Source organism: Cupressus sempervirens, chromosome 7 (assembly GCF_028749045.1).
Source record: "Cupressus sempervirens isolate cs-2001-9-10 chromosome 7, ASM2874904v1, whole genome shotgun sequence".
Classification (NCBI taxonomy): Eukaryota; Viridiplantae; Streptophyta; class Pinopsida; order Cupressales; family Cupressaceae; genus Cupressus; species Cupressus sempervirens.
Genome location: NC_143124.1, coordinates 287,530,175 through 287,542,957, shown reverse-complemented (window position 1 = coordinate 287,542,957; position 12,783 = coordinate 287,530,175).

Genomic DNA, 12,783 nt, shown 5'->3' with positions numbered 1-12,783 from the left:
TAGGATAGAAGGCCTTAAAACCAATCTAATTTTCTACTCTTTTTCATATTTATCATTCTTTGATACATTATGATGAGCACTAATGGCTACAAGTCTACCAGTATGTTTGTTTTCTCTCCTAGGAAGACTTTGGATGTTGAATTCTTGAAAACCTTCAAGTTGATCCCACACTCTATGCCTGTATTGTTTGAGAACATTATTCTTGGTAATATTCTAGCTCCTTACTTGATTAACGATCAGCTAATTGTCCCCAAATAAACTTAGAACCTTTATTCCTCTCTTTTGTACAAGTTAGAGACCTTGGACCAGAGCTTCATACTCTACTATATTATTGGTGTAGCTAAATTGGAGTCTATAAGAGAAATAGTACTTCTAGAGTTAAGGGGAAATGAGAATGATGTCATCCCTTGAGCCAATTTTATTTATTCAAACATCAAAGAACATGCTCCATAATCCATCAATATATTCTACCTTCTTTATGAGATTAGGAATAAGAGCAACCTTTTTTTATATGTAATATGTGTTAAGGCCTATCCCTAGGGTTTATTGTACTAAGTCAAACTGATAAGCAGTGGCCCACTCATCCAAAAGATAATTAGGCACTTTAGTTAAGCAAGTAGTGAGCTCTTGTACATTGTCCTTATCCTCTTCTTCAAAAATAGTGCAATTCATGTTTATTAGACTAGGGGTATAGTTTACTATATGATTGAGAGCTAGAGGCTCTTCTCTTATCAAAGCTTTTGTTCCATACCTTGTTCTATAAAAAAATGTAAGACCAATCAGATGAAATATAGCCACCTATTTGTGTAGTAAAGTCTCTCAAAAGATAGATTGTAAAATGTGGTTTGACCTTAGCTACTGATATATCTTGTGTAATAAAACAACTAGGTCATGGATGCAATGTCATTTCTACATTTCTTAGGATCCCTATAGTCTTGATAGATCTTCCATCTAGTTGGAGCACATCCCTAACTATGGGCTCATACTTGATGCCAAGGAGATTGACTACACATCTAGGTGTTACAAAGCCACTAGCCCCTAAATCAGTCATGCAATTATGGAATATTTTATCTCTTATAATTAAAGAAACATAAAAGGGAGGAGGCCTAATTTTATTACTTTTCTCTCCCCCTTTTACTGGCTATGTCAAGCTTGTTTCATGTTCTTCTCTAGGTGGTTGACCTTTCACTTCTATGCTCTTTAACTCTTGTTGTAGTAGCCTCTTCTATGATGGAATAGTAGTAACAACATCCCACATAAGGACACTAAAATTGGTCCTCTTCATATGGTCCACAATGTTAAGAGGAGCACTGACTACTTTAACTAAAGCTTTAGGAACTACAAGGGCTACTAATTAAACATGAGTTGTCTGAGATTCATTGGTCTTTCCTCTATTTGTGTCTTGCTGATTTTGGGTAGCCACACTTGGTTATATACTTGCAATTGGAGCATAAGGAGTAGTGACGTAGGAGCATCTAGTGGTGTAAGGGAAATCTCATATCACCCAAAAATATGCTTAGTGTTAGTTTTTATTTAATGTGTCTTTATTTCTAGATACCCATTTGGGTCAAATAGAGATTCCAACTCTCATAGTTCCACTATTGGTTTTTTGGGTTGGAATTTTTTAGTAGCTTGGGATACATGCCTATTGGTACCCAATATGGACATAGATTTAAAACTTTTAATTTAAGATTTTGAACCACTTTAAACCAAGGTTCAAAGAAGGTTGAAGTGGTTCAGTGGTTCCACTTTTTTCCCAAAGACTACAGACTATGTGCTACAGTAAGAAGGGAAAGCTTTTTCCCAATTTGTTCCAACTCTTGTGAGGGAGAGAAAGTAGAGCTCATATTTTTCTAAATTGTGTGTTGAAAAAGGGGAAAATCTTGTTTTTAAAATGTAATGTAGGGGAAGGATTTTTAATTTTATTTAGATGGTGACTTTAATTGCAAATGTGTAATAGGGTCTTTGTTATCTTTTATGCTTTAGGGAAGGGAGATTTGGAAGATAATTACATATCAAAATCTGGAGTTTGAGTAGTTTTCTTTCCACTAATCATGATCTTTGTATCACTTTTAGTTTTCTCTAAAATGTGCTTTAATGTCACTATTTATTCTCTATGTTTGATTGTGAGATATCTTTAAAGCTTTGTTTCTTCACTTTAGTATGCATTCTTTGATTATGTGCTCTTTATAATGTAGCATCTAGGCAAATAAACTTTTTGTTATTTGTTGTTCTTTTCTTTTTAGTCACTTAGTTTCTACATCTATTTTGAGTTTACAAGTAGATCTTTGTAAGCCTTTTGTGCTTTCTAGTTAAATGCATCCATATTTAATTCATTGTAAATCATGTACAGGGAGTTGTACCTAATAAAATTTAGAGGAAGGTTATCAATCCAATGATAACCTATCTAACTATTAGTGCTGATTCAATATTCCTATATGGGCATTTAGAGTTAATTTGCATTTATTTCTTTGGAGGACAATCTGTTCACTAACATATTTTTGGTGACTTCGTTGGGGAAAGAAAAATGAATATTTAAGTGCCTAATATTTGTTTCCTCAATTTTATGATTATCTCCATATGCATGACATTGGCGACTTTACAAAGATCATGCCAAATATTAAAACCATGAAAAAATCAAGGCCAAACCCTTCTCTCCTGAAACTTTATCAAATGGATGATAAAGTATTATGTGAATTTGTGGACAACTTTAAAGAAAGCATTTCCTAGGTTGTCTGGAACAACATAAGCATAGAAGATGATGCCTCATCTTGGCTACTAAGGAAAAGCCTCTACACAAGATTTCACAAGTTGAAAGACTTGCAGGAACTTGAGGAGAAAGTGTTTGGGTTGAAGAAGCATTTGGAGGTGGGTGAAGAAGAAGCTCTATTTATCTCAATCTCATCCTTCTACTTCAATCACCTTGTCATAAATGATGAAGAAGTCCAGCCGGATTTGCTCCAGTCTCATGTTGATCTAGTTTTGAAAGATGGGGATATCTGTAACAACAATGAAGAAATGGTAAGCACTAGTAATGATGATCATCTTCAAATGCTTTCTAATCATGCATTACCAAAAGGAAAATATTTAGATGTCATGAGAGATTGTGAGACTAGTAGCTCTTTATATGTGAATGCTGAAAATGACCCTATTATAGAATCCTTTCACTTTGAAAATAATACAGCAGCAAATCTTATTGTTAATGCTGATTTTAAAGATAGCACTCAAGAAAGTATTAACAAAGGTGCCTATAAATCTTTCTCTCCTCCAGCTTTAGAAATTTTCAATTTTAAGAGTGATAAGGGTCATTTTGTTTTAGAGGCTTCTAGTCATAATAGATTAGACAGCTTTCTACTAGAATTTCAATCTTTCACCTTTAATGAACTAGCTGAAAATAATATTAGTCATTCTTTTTTTGAGAGTCTTGTTTGTAAAAGGATTTAGAATAATCTATAGTATGGTACTAAAACTTACACTTCCATGCAAAATAAAGATGAGTCCTCATGCTTAAACATTTTTAATCAGCTATAGAGAGGCCTGATATGTTTAAAGATAAACTCTATCTTGATGACAAGGTGAAAGTATGTGTAGAAAATTTTTCTTCTCATTTTAAACATTAGATTGAAGAAAGAGGTGTAGAGGTTATCACTCAACCTGTAAATAGCCCATCTGAAATATGGAGGGACACATTCCTCAATCAAGGAGAAGAAATCATAAGCAAGTTCTTATTGTCTATTTAGTTGGAAGACCTCTCCCAAGTTAGCCCATTTGATGTTAATCTAATTCTCCATAGAGATGAGGTAAAGATGCCTTTGGATGAAACTCCTCGTGCTGATTTTCTTTTTTAGGAAAAGAGGTATGAAGCTAACTTCCAACCTAGCAGTGACTCAGTTGGTATGTTGAAGGACACTTTTCTCCATGAGGAAGAAGAAATTATAGAAACATTCTTATCATCACTTAAGCTGGATCATTCCTTTAATGATGACTCAGATGGAATGTGTGACATCTTTGATGACAGTTTCATTCTTGAAAGAGATTAAGAAAACACATATTCAAGGGTTGATCCCATTTTGGATGAGGTGTCTCTATGGCTGCAAGTTGACCATGAAATTATGGACCAAGTGCAAGAATTGAATCTTGATGACAACATTTTCAGGTATTGTGCATCAACTCTTGGCGAGGTTTATGCATTTTATTTTTTAGCTTGAAGTGGAATCTAAGCCTATGGATGTGAAAGATCAATTCTTGTATGAAGAGGAATGTTATGATGAGTTATGGTTGTTTGGGAAGAGGTGCTTGGTTAACATATGCATGTACACTTTTAGTTTGAGGTTTGGCATTGAAGAGATCACTAAAAAGAAATTGTTTGGAGTTTCTCCATTGAGGCATAATTTGATGATGTGAAAATGTTCTTACATATCTCAGTTGATAAATGGACTCACATGATTATTTTTCTTTCTCTAGCTTTCATGGTAGGTTCTTTTCCTACCTTTGTATACATTTTATAAATATGTCCTTTTGGTGTGCATAGTGTTAGTTTGAATAATGTGTAAGCTTTAGGCTTGTTGGTAGTTTAGGTGTTTTGGTTAGTTGGCTTTGCCTTGCTCCATTCCACCCTCTCTATAAGTAACTCCTAGTTTTCTCTTCTTGGTGGAGCCTATTTCCCAATAGTTAAGGCACTCATCTTTTGCCAGAGATTGCTAGAGTTATCTATTTTTGCAGTCAAAAATAGTCTCGTAGTTAAAGCCCCTATTGGTAACCAATATGGACAAATATTTAAAACTTTTAATTTAAGATTTCAAACCACTTTGAACCAAGGTTCAAAGAAGTTCAAAGTGGTTCAGTGTTTCCAATTTTTTTCCAAGAGACTACAGACTATGTGCTATAGCAAGAGGGGAAATCTTTTTCCCAATTTATTTCAACTCTTGTGAGGGAGAGAAAGTAGACCTTGTATTTTTCTAAATTCTATGTTGAAAAAGGGGAAAATCTTGTTTTTAAAATGTAATGTAGGGGAAGGAGTTTCAATTTTAATTAGATGGTGACTTTAATTGCAAATGTGTAATAGGGTCTTTGTTATCTTTTGTGCTTTAGGGAAGGGAGATTTGGAAGATAATTGCATATTAAAATTTGGAGTTTGAGCAGTTTTCTTTCCACTAATCATGATCTTTGTATCACTTTTAGTTTTCTCTAAAATATGCTTTAATGTCATTTTTTCTTGTATATGTTTGATTGCAAGATATCTTTAAAGCTTTATTTCTTCACTTTCTCAAGAGAATGGAAAATGTATTCTTTGATTTTGTGCTCTTTATTATGTAGCATCCACACAAATAGATTTTGTGTTATTTTTTGTTCTTTTCTTTTCAATCACTTAGTTTTTGCATCTATTTTGTGTTTACAAGTAGATGTGTGTAAACCTTTTATGCTTTCTAGTTAAAAGCATCCATATTTAATTCATTATAAATCATGTATGAGGAGTTGTACCTAATAAAATTTAGAGGAATGTTATCAATCCAATGATAACCTATCCAACTATTAGTGCTGATTCAATCTTCCAGTCTAGGCATTTAGAGTTAATATGTATTTATTTCTTCAGAGAACAATCTAGTCACTAATAGTGCCAATGCAAAAAATAGGTTATTTTGTAAATAATCCTTAATTATGTTGATTTAGAGGGTGTAAGTTGTAGGTATGATTATACTTGTAATTTAAAGCACTCTAGAAAAAGAATTAGGTCAATAAGCTTCATGGTTTGATAGTTATTGCAGTTTTAAGTTTTTTGGAGACCTCCTAAGACCACTTCAAAGTTAGATTTAAGGCACTAAAATGTCTCATACGGGCCCAAAAATGGGGGATGAGAAAATTTAGTCCCTAATGATATAGATAACTTTGAGATCTTTTTGAAAATGTAAATAGTTCATCAATCAAAGTCTTGGATCAAAAGTTATGCCTCCCAGAAGTTAGACTACCATTTCTAGATTCTTCTAATTTTACACCAAATTTTGACGTATTTTCTAGAACCTTTTGTTTTGGTGGTGGATGCCAAATGGAATATTCTACAATGTATTCCTAACCATAAACCTAATTTAGCTACTTAAGGTCATTTCTAGAATTGTAAATATAGTTTTGGTGGAGTTTTGGGAGAAGGTATTGGTGAGGAGGGTTTTTCTCCAAAATCAGACAACATTGTAAGCCCCTAGGGCACATCATTGAGTCTATTTTAATTGTACTAAATTTAATAGCCTATCACTTCTAATAATAATATTCCCCTTTTCCTATGCGGGGGCCCTAGCTCGGTTAGCTAAATCTTCCCTATTGCAGGGGGTTGGTCACGGGTTCTAGTGTCCCCCATTCCTGTGGTACTAGTGGGTGTGTCGCACCAGTGCTACTAGTCACATTAAAAAGTTTACCTAGTGCACTGCAGTTTATAGGGGGGGGTCGTGCTACACCCGATTCTTGCAGTCTAATATATATATATATATATATATATATATATATATATATATATATATATATATATATATATATATATTGCCCTTTTCCTATTGTGTTTATTTTTTATTGGGTTGTTCCCTCATCAAGTGGTATCAGTTTAAGATTTCTTGAGTGTGTAGATAGAGTGCCAAATGTGAGGTGGTTTGCACCAAGACTGTGTGGTTGATGTTTTTGATATAGTGAGAAGATGCCTTCATGAAGGGAGCATGGTGGAAGGGTTAGAGTTGTTCCTCTTGAGTTTAGAGCCCTCCAGAGACAAGTTCAAGCATTAGAAGAGGAGATCTATAGAGGGATGAATATTGTCATAGGCAATGAAAGTGAGGAAGAAAATGAAGAAGGAAATATTTTCCAAGAAGAGGAATGAGATAGCGAATTCCTAAACCAAGTGGAGAAGAATATTTTTAGGGCCATTTCCAAGCTAGGAAAAAGACCTAAGATTGATGTCGGCATGTTTTTTTGAAATCTCAACCCAAATGAGTTGATCAATTGGATCAATGAGCTAGAGGAATATTTTGAGTATGAGGTTATTGGGGACCCTAATAAGGTTAAGTTTGCAAAGGTCAAAATTAAAAGTCATGCCAAAATCTAGTGGCAAGAGATTTAGTTGGAAAGAAATAGATGAGGAAAGGAAAAAATCACAAGATAGGATTGCATGGTGGACAAACTTAAGAAGCAATTCATTCCTATTGATTATGAGGTTGATTTGTTTGAGAAGATGCAAGGATTAAAGAAATCAAGAAAATCTATCCAGGAATACATAGAGGAGTTTTATTAAGTCCTTATTAGGTTGGGAGATGCAAAAGAAGAAAAGGAAAAGGTTTCCCATTACCTTAGTGGATTAAGACCTATCATTTAGGAGGAGTTAAGTCTAGTTAGAATGACTAGCATTGAAGAGGCATACTAGTTTCCCTTATGAGTTGAGGAGGAATTGAACAAAAAGTTTGATGGAAGGAAAAGAGGGTGAAATCAAGGAGGAAGGGGTGGTGATAGGTCATTTCAAGGCAGAAATGAGAACCAAGAGAAAAATGAAGATGTGGGTACCAATAAAAGCTAGAAGAATGAGGGTTTCAACCACTCCCATGATCAAAACTCTGAAAATCAAAGAGGAATAAGTAGAAGAAATGGACAAGGTTTAGGAAGATGATGGCTATGTGGTACCTATTTTCATTATAGTGAAGAAGTTCATCGTGCCTATAAATGTTCTCAATGCCAAGGAAGCATAAATAGGAGAGTTGATGGTCAAGCAAGGTTTACTCATGTGGATGATGATGCACATTCATCACATTTAGAGAATGCAAAAAGAGGAGAGGTTCTAGTTAACAAAAGGGTATTGCTAAGTGGTGAGACTAAACTTAAACAAAGAAGGAATTTATTTCATACTAGGTACAAATGTGAGGGTGAATGTTGTGATATGATTATTGATGGTGGGAGCACTGACAACTTGATGTCAGAGGAGATGGTCTCAAAGAAAAATCTTAATAGGGAGAAACATCACCATCCCTATTGGATTTTTTGGGTGCAGGATGATCATAAGGTCCTAGTTAGTGAGCAATTTTTGGTAAAGCTCAAGATTAGGAGTTACCATGACGAAGCTCTCTGTGACATCATCCCAATGGATGTCTTCCATTTATTCTTGGGAAGGACATGGTAGTTTGATAGGCATGCTATACATGATGGTCATGCAAATACATAGTCTTTGACAAAGGATGGAGTTTTCCACAAATTGAAGCCCTTGATAAAGGAGGGTGAAAAGGTATGCAATAGTGCTAGGGTATGTCTTGTTGATGGAAGAAAATTTTTGAATGGCATGAAACATTAGTATGTATGTTATGCTTTAATTCCTAGAAAGGATAAGGAAGGTAGTAGTAAAGTTCCACTTGAAGTTTTAGGTTTATTGAGTGAGTATGGAGATGTCTTCTCTAATAATGTTCTAGAAGGGTTACCACCAATAAGGCAAATCAATCATCAAATAGATTTAGTCCCTAGAGCTAGACTGCCTAACAAGACTTCTCATAGGATGACTCCTACTTAGTTTGAGGAGCTAAACAGATAAGTTTAGGAGCTATTGAGGAAATGTTTAATTTGAGAGAGCATGACTCCATGTGTAGTATGTGAAATGCTAGCACTAAGGAAGGATAGAGAGTAGAGGATGTGCACAGACTCTTGGGCCATAAATAAAATAGCCATCAAGTATCACTTTCCTTTGCCAAGGATGGATGATCTTATGGACTACTTGAGTGGACCTCAATACTTCACAACGATAGATCTCAAGAGTGGCTATCACCATATATGGATATGAGAGGGAGATGAGTGGAATACTTCATTCAAGATCAAGGATAGTCTATATGAGTGGTTAGTCATGCCCTTTGGAATTACCAATGTGTCAAGCACCTTCATGTGACTTATGAATGAGGTACTAAAGAAATTTTGGGGAAATTTGTTATTGTCTATCTGGATGATATTTTGATTTTCAGTAAGTCTTTGGATGAACATTTATTACACATCCATAGTGTCCTTGAAAGGTTGAGGGAAGACAAATTGTTGACTAATTTGAAGAAGTGTAGCTTTTTCAAAAGGAAGTTAGTCTATTTGGGGTTTGTTGTTAGTTGAAGGTCTCAAAATAAACCCAGAGAAGGTGAAGGTCATCTTGGAATGATTGACTCCAAGGTATTCCAATGAGGTGAGGTCATTCCCTAGTCTAGCTAGTTTTTACAAGAATTTCATTAGGAATTTTAATAGTATATGTGCACCCCTAACTAAAATAATGAGGAGCCACAGAAAAGAGTTCAAGTGGACTATAGGAGCTACAAGGAGTTTTGAATTGCTAAAGAATAAGGTGATAGAGAAACCTATGTTGGCACTTCATGATTTCAAAAAAGTGTTCTAGGTGGATTGTGAAGCTAGTGGCAGTGCTATTGGGGCTATATTAAGCCAAGAAGGTAAGCCTATTGCCTATTTTATTGAAAAATTGAATGATGCAAAGATGAACTATTTGGTATATGATTAGGAATCTATGCAATAGTCAAGGCCTTAAAGAAATGGAGGCATTATTTGTTGCCAAATTTATTTATTTTCTATATTGATCATTAGGTATTGCAATACCCAAATAGCCAACATAAATTGAATTAGAGACACTTGAAACAGGTAGAGTTCATGCAAATCTATACATTTCTATTAAAACATAGAAGTGGAAGGTCTAATAGGGTTATAGATGCATTAAGTAGGAGATAGTTGTTGCTGACATAAATGAAAGATTAAATGGTTGGGTTTGATGAACTCAAAAATTTGTACATCGAGGATCCTGATTTTGCATAGGCTTGGAAGGCGTGTAAAGAACTTGTTACTCTAGCTAGGACCAGGTGGCTAGATTACATGATCCAGGGTGGTATGTTGTTTAAAGCAAGTCAATTGTATATTCCAAGGAGCTCCACAAGGGAGAACTTAACCAAGGAGAAACACAGTGGAGGGATGGTAGGACACTTTGGTCAAGATTTGTGAACATTATTTTTGGAATCAATTATCACAGGATGTGAAGAATTTTGTGCAGAGTTGTTGAGTATGTCAAATAGCTAAAGGATTTAGTCAAAATATTGGACTCTATCAGCCATTGCCCATTCCATCAAATCCATGGGAGGACATAAGTATAGATTTTTCTCTTGGATTTCCAAGGACACAAAGGGGTAATGACTCAATATTTGTGTTGGTTGATAGGTTCTCCAAGATGGCACATTTCATTCCATGCTACAAGACTCATGATGCAGTGCATATTGTAGATTTTCTTTTTTCAGAGAGGTGGTGAGGCTACATGGTCATCCAAAAAGTATCATTTATAATAGAGATACTAAATTTGTTGGGTATTTTTGGAGGACTTTGTGAAAAAAGTTTAAGATAGAATTGAAGTTCAATTCTGCACATCATCCGCAGACTAATTGACAAATAAAATTAGTGAATAGAAGTACTAGTAGATCTTTACAAGTAGAATTTTCTTACAAAAATTCTAAAGGATGTTAAGATCTCTCGAAGGATGGGATTTGATTCTACCACAAGTAGAAGTAGTGAACGGACAAACAAAAGTAGTGAATAGAAGTACTGGTAGATCTTGCAAAGGATGGGATTTGGTTCTACCACAAAAAAAAAATTCTTACAACAATTTTTTGAATAGGAGTACTAGCAAATCTTCATTCCAATTTGTGTATGGGATTAGTCCAAGGAATACACTAGAGCTAAGGAAGATGGAGCAAGGAGAAAGGACAAGTGTTGATGTGGAAGACTTTTCTAGACATGTTAAGAACCTACATGAAAGGTACATGAACATATTACCAAGATGAACCTATAGTATAAAGGTGGAGTAGATCAAATGAGGATATCTAAGGAGTTCCAATTTGGGGATTTGGTTATAGTATACTTGAGGAGGGAACAATTTCTAATGGGTACCTACAACAATCTAAAGATGAAGAAATTTGGTCCTTGCAAAATTTTGAAGAAACATGATTTAGGAAATGCATATGAGGTGGAGTTGCCAAATGGGATTCACATTTCTCCTATTCAATATTTTAGACTTAATAGAATATCATGATGATGGTGCAAAGGAGGAACTGATGCTAGAGCCATGCTTAATTCCTACTTCTAAGAAGGAAGAGATTGAAGAAATTTTTGATAGGCATGTGGGTCGGAGTACCAACAACATGTAGTATGAAGAATACCTAGCAAAGTGGAAAGGATGAAAAATGAAAGATTCAACTTGGATATCTATAGTGGAGGTTGGTCATTTGGATTTTCCTCTACAAGCTATAAAGTGATAGGGTCACTTTTCAATTTACCATGGGTATCTGATATAGGAGCATCCAATGTTGTAAGGGCAATCTCGTATCACCCGAAAATATGCTTAGTGTTAGTTTATGTTTAATGTGTCATTATTTCTAGATACCCATTTGGGTCAAATAGAGATTCCAACTCTCATGGTTCCACTATTAGTTTTCAAGGTTAGAGTTTTTGAGCACCTTGGGATATGTGCCAATGCAAAAAAATAGGTTATTTTGTAATTGAGCATTAATTATGATGAGTTAGAGGGTGTAAGTTGGAGGGATTATTATAATTGTAATTTAAAGCACTCCATAAAATGAATTAGGTCAAAAGGCTTTATGATTTGAAATTTATTGTAGTTTTAAGTTTTCTAGAGACCCCCTAAGAGTGCTTCAAAGTCAGATTTGAGGAACTAAATGGCCTCATACGGACCTAAAAATTGGAGGACATGAAAAAAATTTCCATAGGGCTATTGAGTGCTTTGAGAAATTTTTGAAAATGTAAATGGTTCGTCAGTTGAAGTCCTAGATCAAAAGTTATGCCTCAACAAAGTTGGACTACCATTTTTGGATTCTTCTAATTTTACACTGACTTTTGACGTATTCTTTGGAACCTTCTATTTTTGTGGTGGATGCCACATGGAATATTCTAGAATGTATTCCTAACCCTAAACCTAATTTGGCTACTTAAGTTCATTTCTAGCATTGTAAATACAATTTTGGTGGAGTTTTGGGAGAAGCTACTGTGAGGAGGGATTTTCTCCAAAACCAGACAACATCGTAAGTCCTTAGGGCACATCATTGAGTTTGTTTTTATTATATGAATGTAATAGAATATCAATTTTGATAATAATATTCTCCTTTTCTTCTTGTGTTGATTTTGTCTTGGGTTGTGCCCTCATCAAGAAACATCTAAAGTTTAAGCTTGATTAGGTGAGAGAGATGTAGCATCTTCAATAGCTCTCCTTTACTTCCGACATGACAATTCTCCACTATACGATGGTTCATGAAATAAGAATCACCTTTTTGTTGTATATGATTACAATTAATAGGTTGGCTAACATTATATTGTTGTCCTATTGCTTTCTCTTGTATATTCAATGCTAAGTATGATTCTTCCTTCGGGCACATACGACATCCATAGGAATAGTTACCAGAGGTGAACAAGTCCTAATCTTGAGAAACATTGTTCTAAGGGACTAAAGCTCTATTTAGGTTTGTATTTGCATTAGGGGCATTGTGTAATGCCCCACCAAGGGATCCAAAGAATTAATCTAAAATTTCACTAAGTTTTCCAAACAAATTTTTTTTTTTTTTTTTATACATGAAGGTAAAACCATTCATAACATTCGTGGAAGAAATAGTAACAATAAAAATACAAGTAAACATAACATACATAATAGGTTTCATTCTTTAAAGATCCCTTAACATTGAATCACATCTAATCATAACTATTTATGTTTCCATCTAAGTACTACATCCACATATA